The following is an 11,274-nucleotide window of genomic DNA, read 5'->3' on the forward strand; positions in this document are numbered from 1 at the left end:
AAAAGGAGCCCAGAGACTTTCTTCATTTTCAGAAACTGTGGTAATCCTGACCTGCCACATATTCTAGACTTGCATGGGGTTTCTTGGATATATTTGTTTGTCTGTATGACAGACTCGTGATTTATGGAAACACGCAGTACAAACTACCCTACAAGTCATCGTGGGCCCCAGCTTTGTTCCTATACTTTCTTCCATGTATTGCTCTCTGTATCTGTGCTGATATACTGAATCACAGGTCAATCCTTGACATTGTCAGTGGGCCACAGAAGGCCTTCTTTGTCCTACTCCCGTGTGACAACAGCTGGTTCTAAACAAGACCATAGGCTCCTCCAAAGATCGTGAAAACCTCGGTGATGTAAGGCTAACTGACATTCTCTGTGGCAAGCTGTCCCTGTCCACTGTGCTTTTTGTGAACTGTGTTGCATTTCAGTGTCGATATGATAAAATGGATCGTTGACAATTGATTATGGTCACATCTGTCCCGTCGCTTGTAGCAACGTCACCTCATTTCGGTCTGGACAGCGGGGGTTGCCTAGCGGTTAAAGAGTTTTGACGTCACGCCGAAGACCCGGGTCAGACTCCCCACATGGGTACAATATGTAAAGCCTATTTCTGGAGTCCCTCGCCGTGACATTGCTGGAATATTGATAAAAGCGTCGTAAATTAAACTCACTCACTCATATCGGAAAGTCATACCCCAACACATGTAAGACTTAAATACACGTACATGCCTTTCTAAAAAGTCATCAACCCGTGAAGATCCGGGTTAGAATTGATCTTTAGCAACCCATGCTTGTCGTAAGAGTCGACTAACGAGATCAGGTGGTCAGGCTCGCTGGCTTGGTTGACACATGTCATCGTATCCCTGTTGCGTAGATCGATGCTCATGATGTTGATCACCGGATTGTCTGGTCCAGGCTCGATTATTTACAAACCGCCGCCATATAGCTGGAATACTGCTGAGTGCGGTGTTAAACTGAACTCACTCACACACTGAAAAGTCATCAGACAATTTACAGCTCAGGTGCCTCTCGTAGCGCAGTATACGAACGGACTGCCGATAGCTGCTGCTATTGAATAGTGAATGATAAACCAGGGGCGGATACAGCTTTTTGAGAAAGGGTGTGTGTGTGTGTGTGTGTGTGTGCACATTGAATTTTCACCCGAATTCCAATGGTCATTTAACAAACTTTCAGCACCAAAGGTGCGCACCCCTGCACCCTTCTCTGGATCCGCCTATGATAAACACATGCACATTCTGCTTCTAGCAGAGATTTCTTGTGGTTAGGGAAAGGATTTTGTCATTTTCAATAATAATTTTCAATCTTAAATAATTACATCATCTTCACGTTTGTGTTACACCAACATATAATGTAGTGAATACATTTTAAGAACAAGGAAACAACTTCTGTATTTTCATACACAAATTTTAAGACACATCATACTATGAACACTGTAACATACAAAGGTTACCGGTCATTTTCTGAATCACCCACTTGGTAACGGAATGCGGAATAAAAAGCCTGTAAATATACAAAGCCAAGCTCTATGATGGGCCAAGAACTACAGGGAGTAGAATGTGAACTAACAGTGAACATTATATGGACGGATCTCATCACAACATCACGGCGGGGGACACAGATCTCATCATAATATCACGGCGGGGACACCAGATCTCATCATAATATCACGGCGGGGGACACCAGATCTCATCACAACATCACGGCGGGGGACACCAGATCTCATCATAAATTCACGGCGGGGGACACCAGATCTCATCACAACATCACGGCGGGGACACCAGATCTCATCATAATATCACGGCGAGGGACACCAGATCTCATCATAATATCACGGCGGGGGACACCAGATCTCATCATAATATCACGGCGAGGGACACCAGATCTCATCATAATATCATCCACCAGATCTCATCATAATATCACGGCGGGGACACCGGATCTCATCATAATATCACGGCGAGGGACACCAGATCTCATCATAATATCACGGCGGGACACCAGATCTCCATCATCATCATAATATCACGGCGAGGACACCAGATCTCATCATAATATCACGGCGAGGGACACCAGATCTCATCATAATATCACGGCGGGGACACATGGCGATCTCATCATAATATCACGGCGGGGACACCAGATCTCATCATAATATCATCGGCGGGGACACCGGATCTCATCATAATATCATGGCGGGGACACCAGATCTCATCATAATATCACGGCGGGGACACCGGATCTCATCATAATATCACGGCGGGGACACCAGATCTCATCATAATATCACGGCGGGGGACACCAGGATCATAATATCAGATCTCACCAGATCTCATCATAAATATCACGGCGGGGGGACACCAGATCTCATCATAATATCACGGCAAGGGACGCCAGATCTCATCATAATATCACGGCGGGGGACACCAGATCTCATCATAATATCACGGCGGGGACACCGGATCTCATCATAATATCACGGCGAGGGACACCAGATCTCATCATAATATCACGGCGGGGGACACCAGATCTCATCATAATATCATGGGGACGGGCGACACCAGATCTCATCATCACGGCGGGGACACCAGATCTCATCACAACATCACGGCGGGGACACCGGATCTCATCATAATATCACGGCGATGGACACCGGATCTCATCATAATATCACGGCGGACACGGATCTCATCACACCAGATCTCATCATCATATCGCGGCGAGGGACACCGATCTCATCATAATATCACGGCGAGGGACACCGGATCTCATCACAATATCACGGCGGGGACACCAGATCTCATCATAATATCACGGCGGGGACACCAGACCAGATCTCATCATAATATCACGGCGAGGACTCCAGATCTCATCATAACATCACGGCGGGGACACCAGATCTCATCACAACATCACGGCGGGGACACCGGATCTCATCATAATATCACGGCGAGGACACCGGATCTCATCACAATATCACGGCGGGGACACCAGATCTCATCATAATATCACGGCGGGGACACCAGATCTCATCACAATATCACGGCGAGGGACACCAGATCTCATCATAATATCACGGCGGGGGACACCAGATCTCATCATAATATCACGGCGGGGACACCAGATCTCATCATAATATCACGGCGGGGGACACCAGATCTCATCATAATATCACGGCGGGGACACCAGATCTCATCATAATATCACGGCGGGGACACCAGATCTCATCATAATATCACGGCGGGGACACCAGATCTCATCACAACATCACGGCGGGGACACCAGATCTCATCATAATATCACGGCGAGGGACACCGGATCTCATCACAACATCACGGCGGGGACACCAGATCTCATCATAATATCACGGCGGGGGACACCAGATCTCATCACAATATCACGGCGAGGGACACCAGATCTCATCATAATATCACGGCGGGGACACCAGATCTCATCATAATATCACGGCGAGGGACACCGGATCTCATCACAACTATCACGGCGGGGGACACCAGATCTCATCATTATATCACGGCGGGGGACACCAGAAATGGGTTTCACACATTGTACCCATGTGGGAAAACGAACCCGGGTCTTCAGGGTGATGAGCGGACGCTGTAAGCACAAGACTACCCCGCCGCCCCTCATAAATAGGTGATGACACCCGGTGTTAGCGAAAAAGGAAAGCATCTTCTGATGATTAATGACCAATCTTCCTGTATAATATATGAAGTAATCAGTTCGAATACGAATGCCTTGGCTTTTCAATTTCGGATTTTGAAAAGTAATATGAGTACGTCAGCTGCCACATTCACTGTGGACTAATCTAAGTAATTCATTGAGAAGCAGTTGTACACAGTTTCATGATCATCTTATCCCATTCAACAAAGTTTTTCAACCAAGTTTTATTGCTGCAATACGTATTGTTTGTTTGTTATGTAATGCCAGTCAGTAAGTCTTGATCTATCACGGCAGCTTGTGAGTAGTCGTAAGTAATCGACTCTGCACCAGACAACCCAGAGGTGGAAATTGTCAGCAGCCGTCACCACATTGGGCTGCTGTAGGTGATGCTACAAACCAACTCGCCGAGCATGACCAACCAATCGTTTTAGTCGATTCTTACGACAGCACAGGCTGTCGGCGACGCTGAATTCTAACCCTGAATTCTCCGGACCTGTGGTGTTGAGTGTATCTTCAATGATGCAGGAGAGACTTTATGTTTAACTTTTAGACAAGAGTTCGTGCATCTCCCGACTGCCGTACTGATAACTTAGAAAGAAAATATTTTTTATAATCTACTTTTAATCTACTATGATCTACTTACCCATATTGGGTATTGAAACCGAGGCTTAGAGTGTGTGACTTTAGTTTTAAGCTGCTTTTAGCAATCTTCTAGCAATGTCACAGCGGGGGACACCAGAAATCGGCTTCACACATTGTACCCATGTGGGGAATCGAAACGGGTCTTCGGCGTGACGAGCGAACGCTTTAACCACTAGCCTACCTATGTGTTCCTTAGGGGTGTCACCGACAGGGCTAAATCTTCTCGCGAATACCAGGATTCATCACTATTGGATAGTTAATTACCAGTATATGCTTTTAAAGTAAATGAAATCGTTCAATGAAAGTTTGCATTCAGCAGAGTCTTATTACCATGGATCCATGGTCATGTGTCACTTTTTGCAACAGTCCGAACACCTGGTGTCGCCCCTGTTGAATAGTATTGTATAATCACCTGCTCAATATATAGTGGGATTTGTACAATTGATTCAAATTTAAGCAGGGTTTCTTTTGGAATATGCAAATGGATTTCTCTCCTTTAAAATATTCTAATGCTAACCGATAAATATGACTGGAGCGTGTGTATTGTAACTCTATACAAACAGATCTTCAATATATCCCAAACCACAAACACGTGTTGCCGTCACATGGCGACCACCCCACCTGTCCCTAAGACCTACATGTCTTGTCCACCCATCCATCCGTCCCGTGCTACTAATGGATTAAAGGCCACACACTAACATGTGTAGAGCGGTGTATTACCGAACAGCTAACACCATCTCCCGCTTAGTTCCTATTGTGTTTCATTATAAGAAGAAATAGTTGGTTGGTTGGTTTGCTGTTTAACGCCGCAACCATCAATATTCCAGCTATATGGCAGCGGTATGTAAATAATCGAGTCTGGACCAGACAACCCAGTGATCAACAGCATGAGCATCGATCTATGCATTTGGGATACGATGACATGTGTCAACCAAGTCAGCAATCCTGACTACCCGATCCCGTTAGTCGTTTCATATTGCTGGAATATTGCTGACTACCCGATCCCGTTAGTCGTTTCATATTGCTGGAATATTGCTGACTACCCGATCCCGTTAGTCGTTTCATATTGCTGGAATATTGCTGACTACCCGATCCCGTTAGTCGTCTCATATTGCTGGAATATTGCTGACTACCCGATCCCGTTAGTCGTTTCATATTGCTGGAATATTGCTGGAATATTGCTGACTACCCGATCCCGTTAGTCGTTTCATATTGCTGGAATATTGCTGGAATATTGCTGACTACCCGATCCCGTTAGTCGTCTCATATTGCTGGAATATTGCTGAGCGCTTCTTTTAACAACAAACAAACAAACATAACTGATTATGATCGTTGGTAGCTGTACGCACTGTGTTGTAAACAAGGTTGAATGTCATGGTAACAGAGAAGCAAGCTCTCATGACTCCCTTGGAAACGTAAACATAATAGAAAACAGATCACCCAGAATGTGTGCACGTGTATATCGGGTAAACATCAGTTTAACCATTATTTCGAAAGTGACTTTGTTTGAAGATAGACATAGTCCTTGAAGTCACGAACCAGCCAACCAACTGGTTAAGGCGTCAGTAAAATCATTCCTCATCCTCCAAGTTTTTCCCTCGAACCTTCAGTTCTAAATCGCACCTGTTCGATTCATGTTTGAAGACGCTACTTAATACGTTTGGCAAGACGTGGGCATTAAAATCCAAATTGAGAATGGACAGGGTTCTAATTATTTTTATGCCAAACCTTACTGTGTCTGCGTCTTTGTTTGTAATTTATGTCGTTGTTTCTATTTAAAGTGTTTACATATTGTACAGTTTGCTGACTCGGACCTTTCACACACTCAGGCCACATTTGTGGAATAATTTATTACCAAAACTTCGATCGCTGCATGAAGTAAGCACTTTTAAATCATTGCTGAAAGCTCATTTGTTCAGCAATACCTACAAGTACAAATCAGTGCCAATGACTCATCGCGCTGTGAGCCGGAATGCCTAGACACAGTGGCTGATAGTTAGGGGATGGGTGATTGCGATATGTATTGCAATATATTGCAAGAAGCATTTTTTAAAACAAAAGCTACTTAATCGAGTTAATGCATGATTTATTAAGCAAAAACACAACAAATTACTATATTTGATTAAGCTTTACTTTTAATGACAAATTAAAAAATGTAAATAATATGTGGCACAAAATGAAACAAGGAAAAGAACAATTTAACATCAACACAGTGGTTACTTGTCTGAACTAGTTTATCCACTCTCAAAAACAGAGAGATTTTAGACAGCATCTTGATCTGGTCAGGACATATCAGAGATCACTGGTCATTTATGAGTAAATATTTGAAACATTCAGATCCCAAACATTGCGAAACACTTGAACACAAATTAAGAACAGAACTTCTAACCGAACTTAACTTGACTTCCGGTGTGAAAAACGGAAATATCCGAAGATTTCCGAGTGTTACGAATTTTTCCGAATGCATGTCAAAATACCGGTTTTCGATCAGCGTATCGCAATACGTATCGTTTTCATGTCTGAACCGGTAAATACCGGTAAACCGGTTATATTGCGCATCCCTACTGATAGTGTATAAGAGGGAGTATGTACATATGATTAAGACAGACCGTCAGATCATGTTCCCGTTTTAGTACATTATTAACTTAAAACATGATTTTTTCTAAGACTGAATTGTAGGAGCGAACACTGGCTTGTATGAAGGTTTGCCGAGGTCTGCTTGTGTCTATGATCGGCCTTGAGAACGGTAGATGGTACTTACATGCTGAAGGTGTCTTAGGTTTGCTCAGCGCTGAAACGTAGCTTTTAGAAAAATCAATACCAACCCTGACGGATTGCACAGGAGACTGCACATGTGGCCATCTGTTACAGACAAATATACCGACTCAGTTCCAACACGGTGTGTTTGTTCTTCTGAAGATTAGCCTTCTTATATAAACATTCCCTTACGTATAAACCCCAGTCAAATAAGCCGTCATTCTTTTTGGTTTAGTTTTTATTTGCCTAACGTAAATTTATCATTTGGCTCAAAACATACATGTGTAACACACCAATGATGGGTTTCAGCAATATCGCGGCGGTAATGGCGCCAGAAATAGCCTTTATACCCCTGTGGGGAATCGAACCCGTGCCTTCGACGATACGAGCAAGCGCTTTAGGCTACAGACTACATCCCCTCGTCACTGAAGACCTTATTTTTCAATCGCTTACCAGAATTTGTGCTCCAGGAGCATGATGAAATTTTGAAGGAAATTAGAGCAGTAATTCGTAGAGACGGCTTTCCGATCAATCGTTCAAAGTACTCTTATTGTTAACTTGTTGACGCCTTGAACAAGGTCGATCCCCAATATGTCACCCGTGAAGATCCGGGTTAATATTGATCTTCAGTAACCCAGGCTTGTCGTAAGTGGCGACTAACGGGATCGGGTGGTCAGGCTCGCTGACTTGGTTGACACATGTCATAGTCTCCCAATTGCGTAGATCAATGCTCATGCTGTTGATCACTGGATTGTCAGGTCCAGGCTCGATTATATAGCTGCCATATAGCTGGAATATTGCTGAGTGTGGCGTTAAACAACAAACCAACCAACCAAATCTTCTGGGAATGTTAGCAAGTGAGTGAAGCACAAAACCCAAGCTGTCCATTTCGAGCTTCATCAATCTTGCAGCAACTTTCACACATGTCATGGCAGCTACTGCTCCCACTGTAGTCTGTTGACACGAAGGGTGCAGAAAGTTTATACTCGATAGTTAGATGTGCCATGGCTGCACCTGCTTCACGTGTACACAACAGGAACCTAGGCAGCTGCGGTCGTCTTGGATTGACTGACTGACTGAGTTTGGTTTTACGCCGCTTTTAGCAATATTCCAGCAACATCACGGCGGTCGTCTTGGATTGAAAAGCAGGTACGTGGAAATCTGGTAATGATTGAATAGGTAATGCAACAGGCAGCTGACGTCTTCTTGAATTGAAAAGCAGGTGCGTGGAAATCTGGTAATGATTCAATAGGTAATGCAACAGGCAGCTGATGTCTTCTTGGATTGAAAAGCAGGTGCGTGGAAATCTGGTAATGATTCAATAGGTAATGCAGCGACTTAATAACAGTGTAACCCCAGAAGACGGAGAAGAGCAAACCTTAAACCCCGGTTTTACATACATGTACTTACCCATGGGTTGACAAGCAAACAAAACGCATGCTCAGTGTGAAATGTTAGGGCACCTCTACTGACATCAACACATGCTGATTGTCTTCAGCAACCCATGCACGTCTCAGAAGGCAACTTACGGAATCGGATGGCCAGACTTGCTGAATTAGTTGATGCGCATCATTACATAATGATTGGCTAGATCTATGTTCATGATGTCAAACCCTGGACTGTCGGGCCCCGACTTGAGTATTACAGACCGCTGCCATATACATAGAATATCGCTGAATGTGACCTTAAACAAACAGAACCACTGTAGTATACAACACAATAACAGAACCACTGTAGTATACAACACAATAACAGAACCACTGAGGTATACAATACAATAACAGAACCACTGTAGTATACAACACAATAACAGAACCACTGTAGTATACAACACAATAACAGAACCACTGTAGTATACAACACAATAACAGAACCACTGAAGTATACAACACAATAACAGAACCACTGTAGTATACAACACAATAACAGAACCACTGTAGTATACAATACAATAACAGAACCACTGTAGTATACAATACAATAACAGAACCACTGTAAGTATACAACACAATAACAGAACCACTGAAGTATACAACACAATAACAGAACCACTGAAGTATACAACACAATAACAGAACCACTGAAGTATACAACACAATAACAGAACCACTGAAGTATACAACACAATAACAGAACCACTGTAGTATACAATACAATAACAGAAGCACTGAGGTATACAACACAATAACAGAACCACTGTAGTATACAACACAATAACAGAAGCACTGAAGTATACAATACAATAACAGAACCACTGAGGTATACAACACAATAACAGAAGCACTGTAGTATACAACACAATAACAGAACCACTGAAGTATACAACACAATAACAGAAGCACTGTAGTATACAACACAATAACAGAACCACTGAGGTATACAACACAATAACAGAACCACTGTAGTATACAACACAATAATAGAACCACTGAAGTATACAACACAATAACAGAACCACTGAAGTATACAACACAATAACAGAACCACTGAAGTATACAACACAATAACAGAACCACTGTAGTATACAACACAATAACAGAACCACTGAAGTATACAACACAATAACAGAACCACTGTAGTATACAACACAATAACAGAACCACTGAAGTATACAACACAATAACAGAACCACTGAAGTATACAACACAATAACAGAACCACTGAAGTATACAACACAATAACAGAACCACTGAAGTATACAATACAATAACAGAACCACTGAAGTATACAACACAATAACAGAACCACTGTAGTATACAACACAATAACAGAACCACTGTAGTATACAACACAATAACAGAAGCACTGTAGTATACAACACAATAACAGAACCACTGAAGTATACAACACAATAACGTTGAACTCCTTGAATACCTAACATCCAGACGATCAGAGGAGCAATTTACAAACTGACATCGGTTTTGAATGGGAACAATGGACATTTCCCGGTTGTTAAACTGTGCATAACCCAGCGATCGTTAGAACCTGATAACATAGAGGTAAAGTCCCTTCAAAGTTAGTGTACATGGGTCCTGCCAATGATAGCTGGCGGTGTGTTGATCCTATGATAAAACGTGGATATGTACTCCTTAGTTGTAATACATACACGCGACATGCCTGTCTATTTTCATCGTGCCCTTATAAAGGTGGAAAGAATATTTGTCTAGGAATTATTTACATCCTAATCATCTACCACCCACACATTGCACACTCCACAGCAATTAGCTAACATTCGAAATGAAACTAAATTACTTTGAGAATGTTAAATAATAAGTGCTCCATCTTAAAGTGCTTGTTACTGACTTTGTAGTAACTAACAAATATCATACACTACAACCTAATCATTTCAGTAATGACTGCTTATCCTGATCGCATATTGCTTACAGGGATATATATCATCGTTTATACACCGTTACTTCACACTTGATAAACGTTGGTGTTTAATGATGCTAATTACCAGTAATGTCCATGGCTGTATGTTCCACGTCCATTGTAAGAGATGTTTACACTAAGTGGCTCATCTATCCACATGGCGGTATCATGGTAACACCTATTCAGTGATATAGCAATCTTTCTGCAATCCCATTCAACAGCTGCATCAACAACCCTACGTCCCCATCGATCAGACAAGTAATGTACCACACAGCGTCGGAACATGATGAGGTTCGAACGGAGTGTGACGTTTGAGAAAAGAGAGACTTGGTTTGGTAAGTCTGTTTAGAATGCTGACCATTAATGACCATCGATGACCTACACGTTAAACTCGCGGAAACGACCAATTATTTTCTAGTTGGAACAGGCCACTATGGGTTTGGGTTTGAGGGGAGAATTTAGATTTGTGTTGGGAACAGGATATATACACAGTTCCTGCACTGTTTCGAAACTAAGTATTTTCCCTGAATGAAGGATACCAACAACAGCAGTATTTTTCACGACACATTCTGTTGATAGTCACTTCAAAGTTAGTGTACATGGGTCCTGCCAATGATAGCTGGCGGTGTGTTGATCCTATGATAAAACGTGGATATGTACTCCTTAGTTGTAATACATACACGCGACATGCCTGTCTATTTTCATCGTGCCCTTATAAAGGTGGAAAGAATATTTGTCTAGGAATTATTTACATCCTAATCATCTACCACCCACACATTGCACACTCCACAGCAATTAGCTA

Source organism: Haliotis rubra, unplaced genomic scaffold (assembly GCF_003918875.1).
Source record: "Haliotis rubra isolate DU_JTF1 unplaced genomic scaffold, ASM391887v1 Scf67, whole genome shotgun sequence".
NCBI classification, from domain to species: Eukaryota; Metazoa; Mollusca; class Gastropoda; order Lepetellida; family Haliotidae; genus Haliotis; species Haliotis rubra.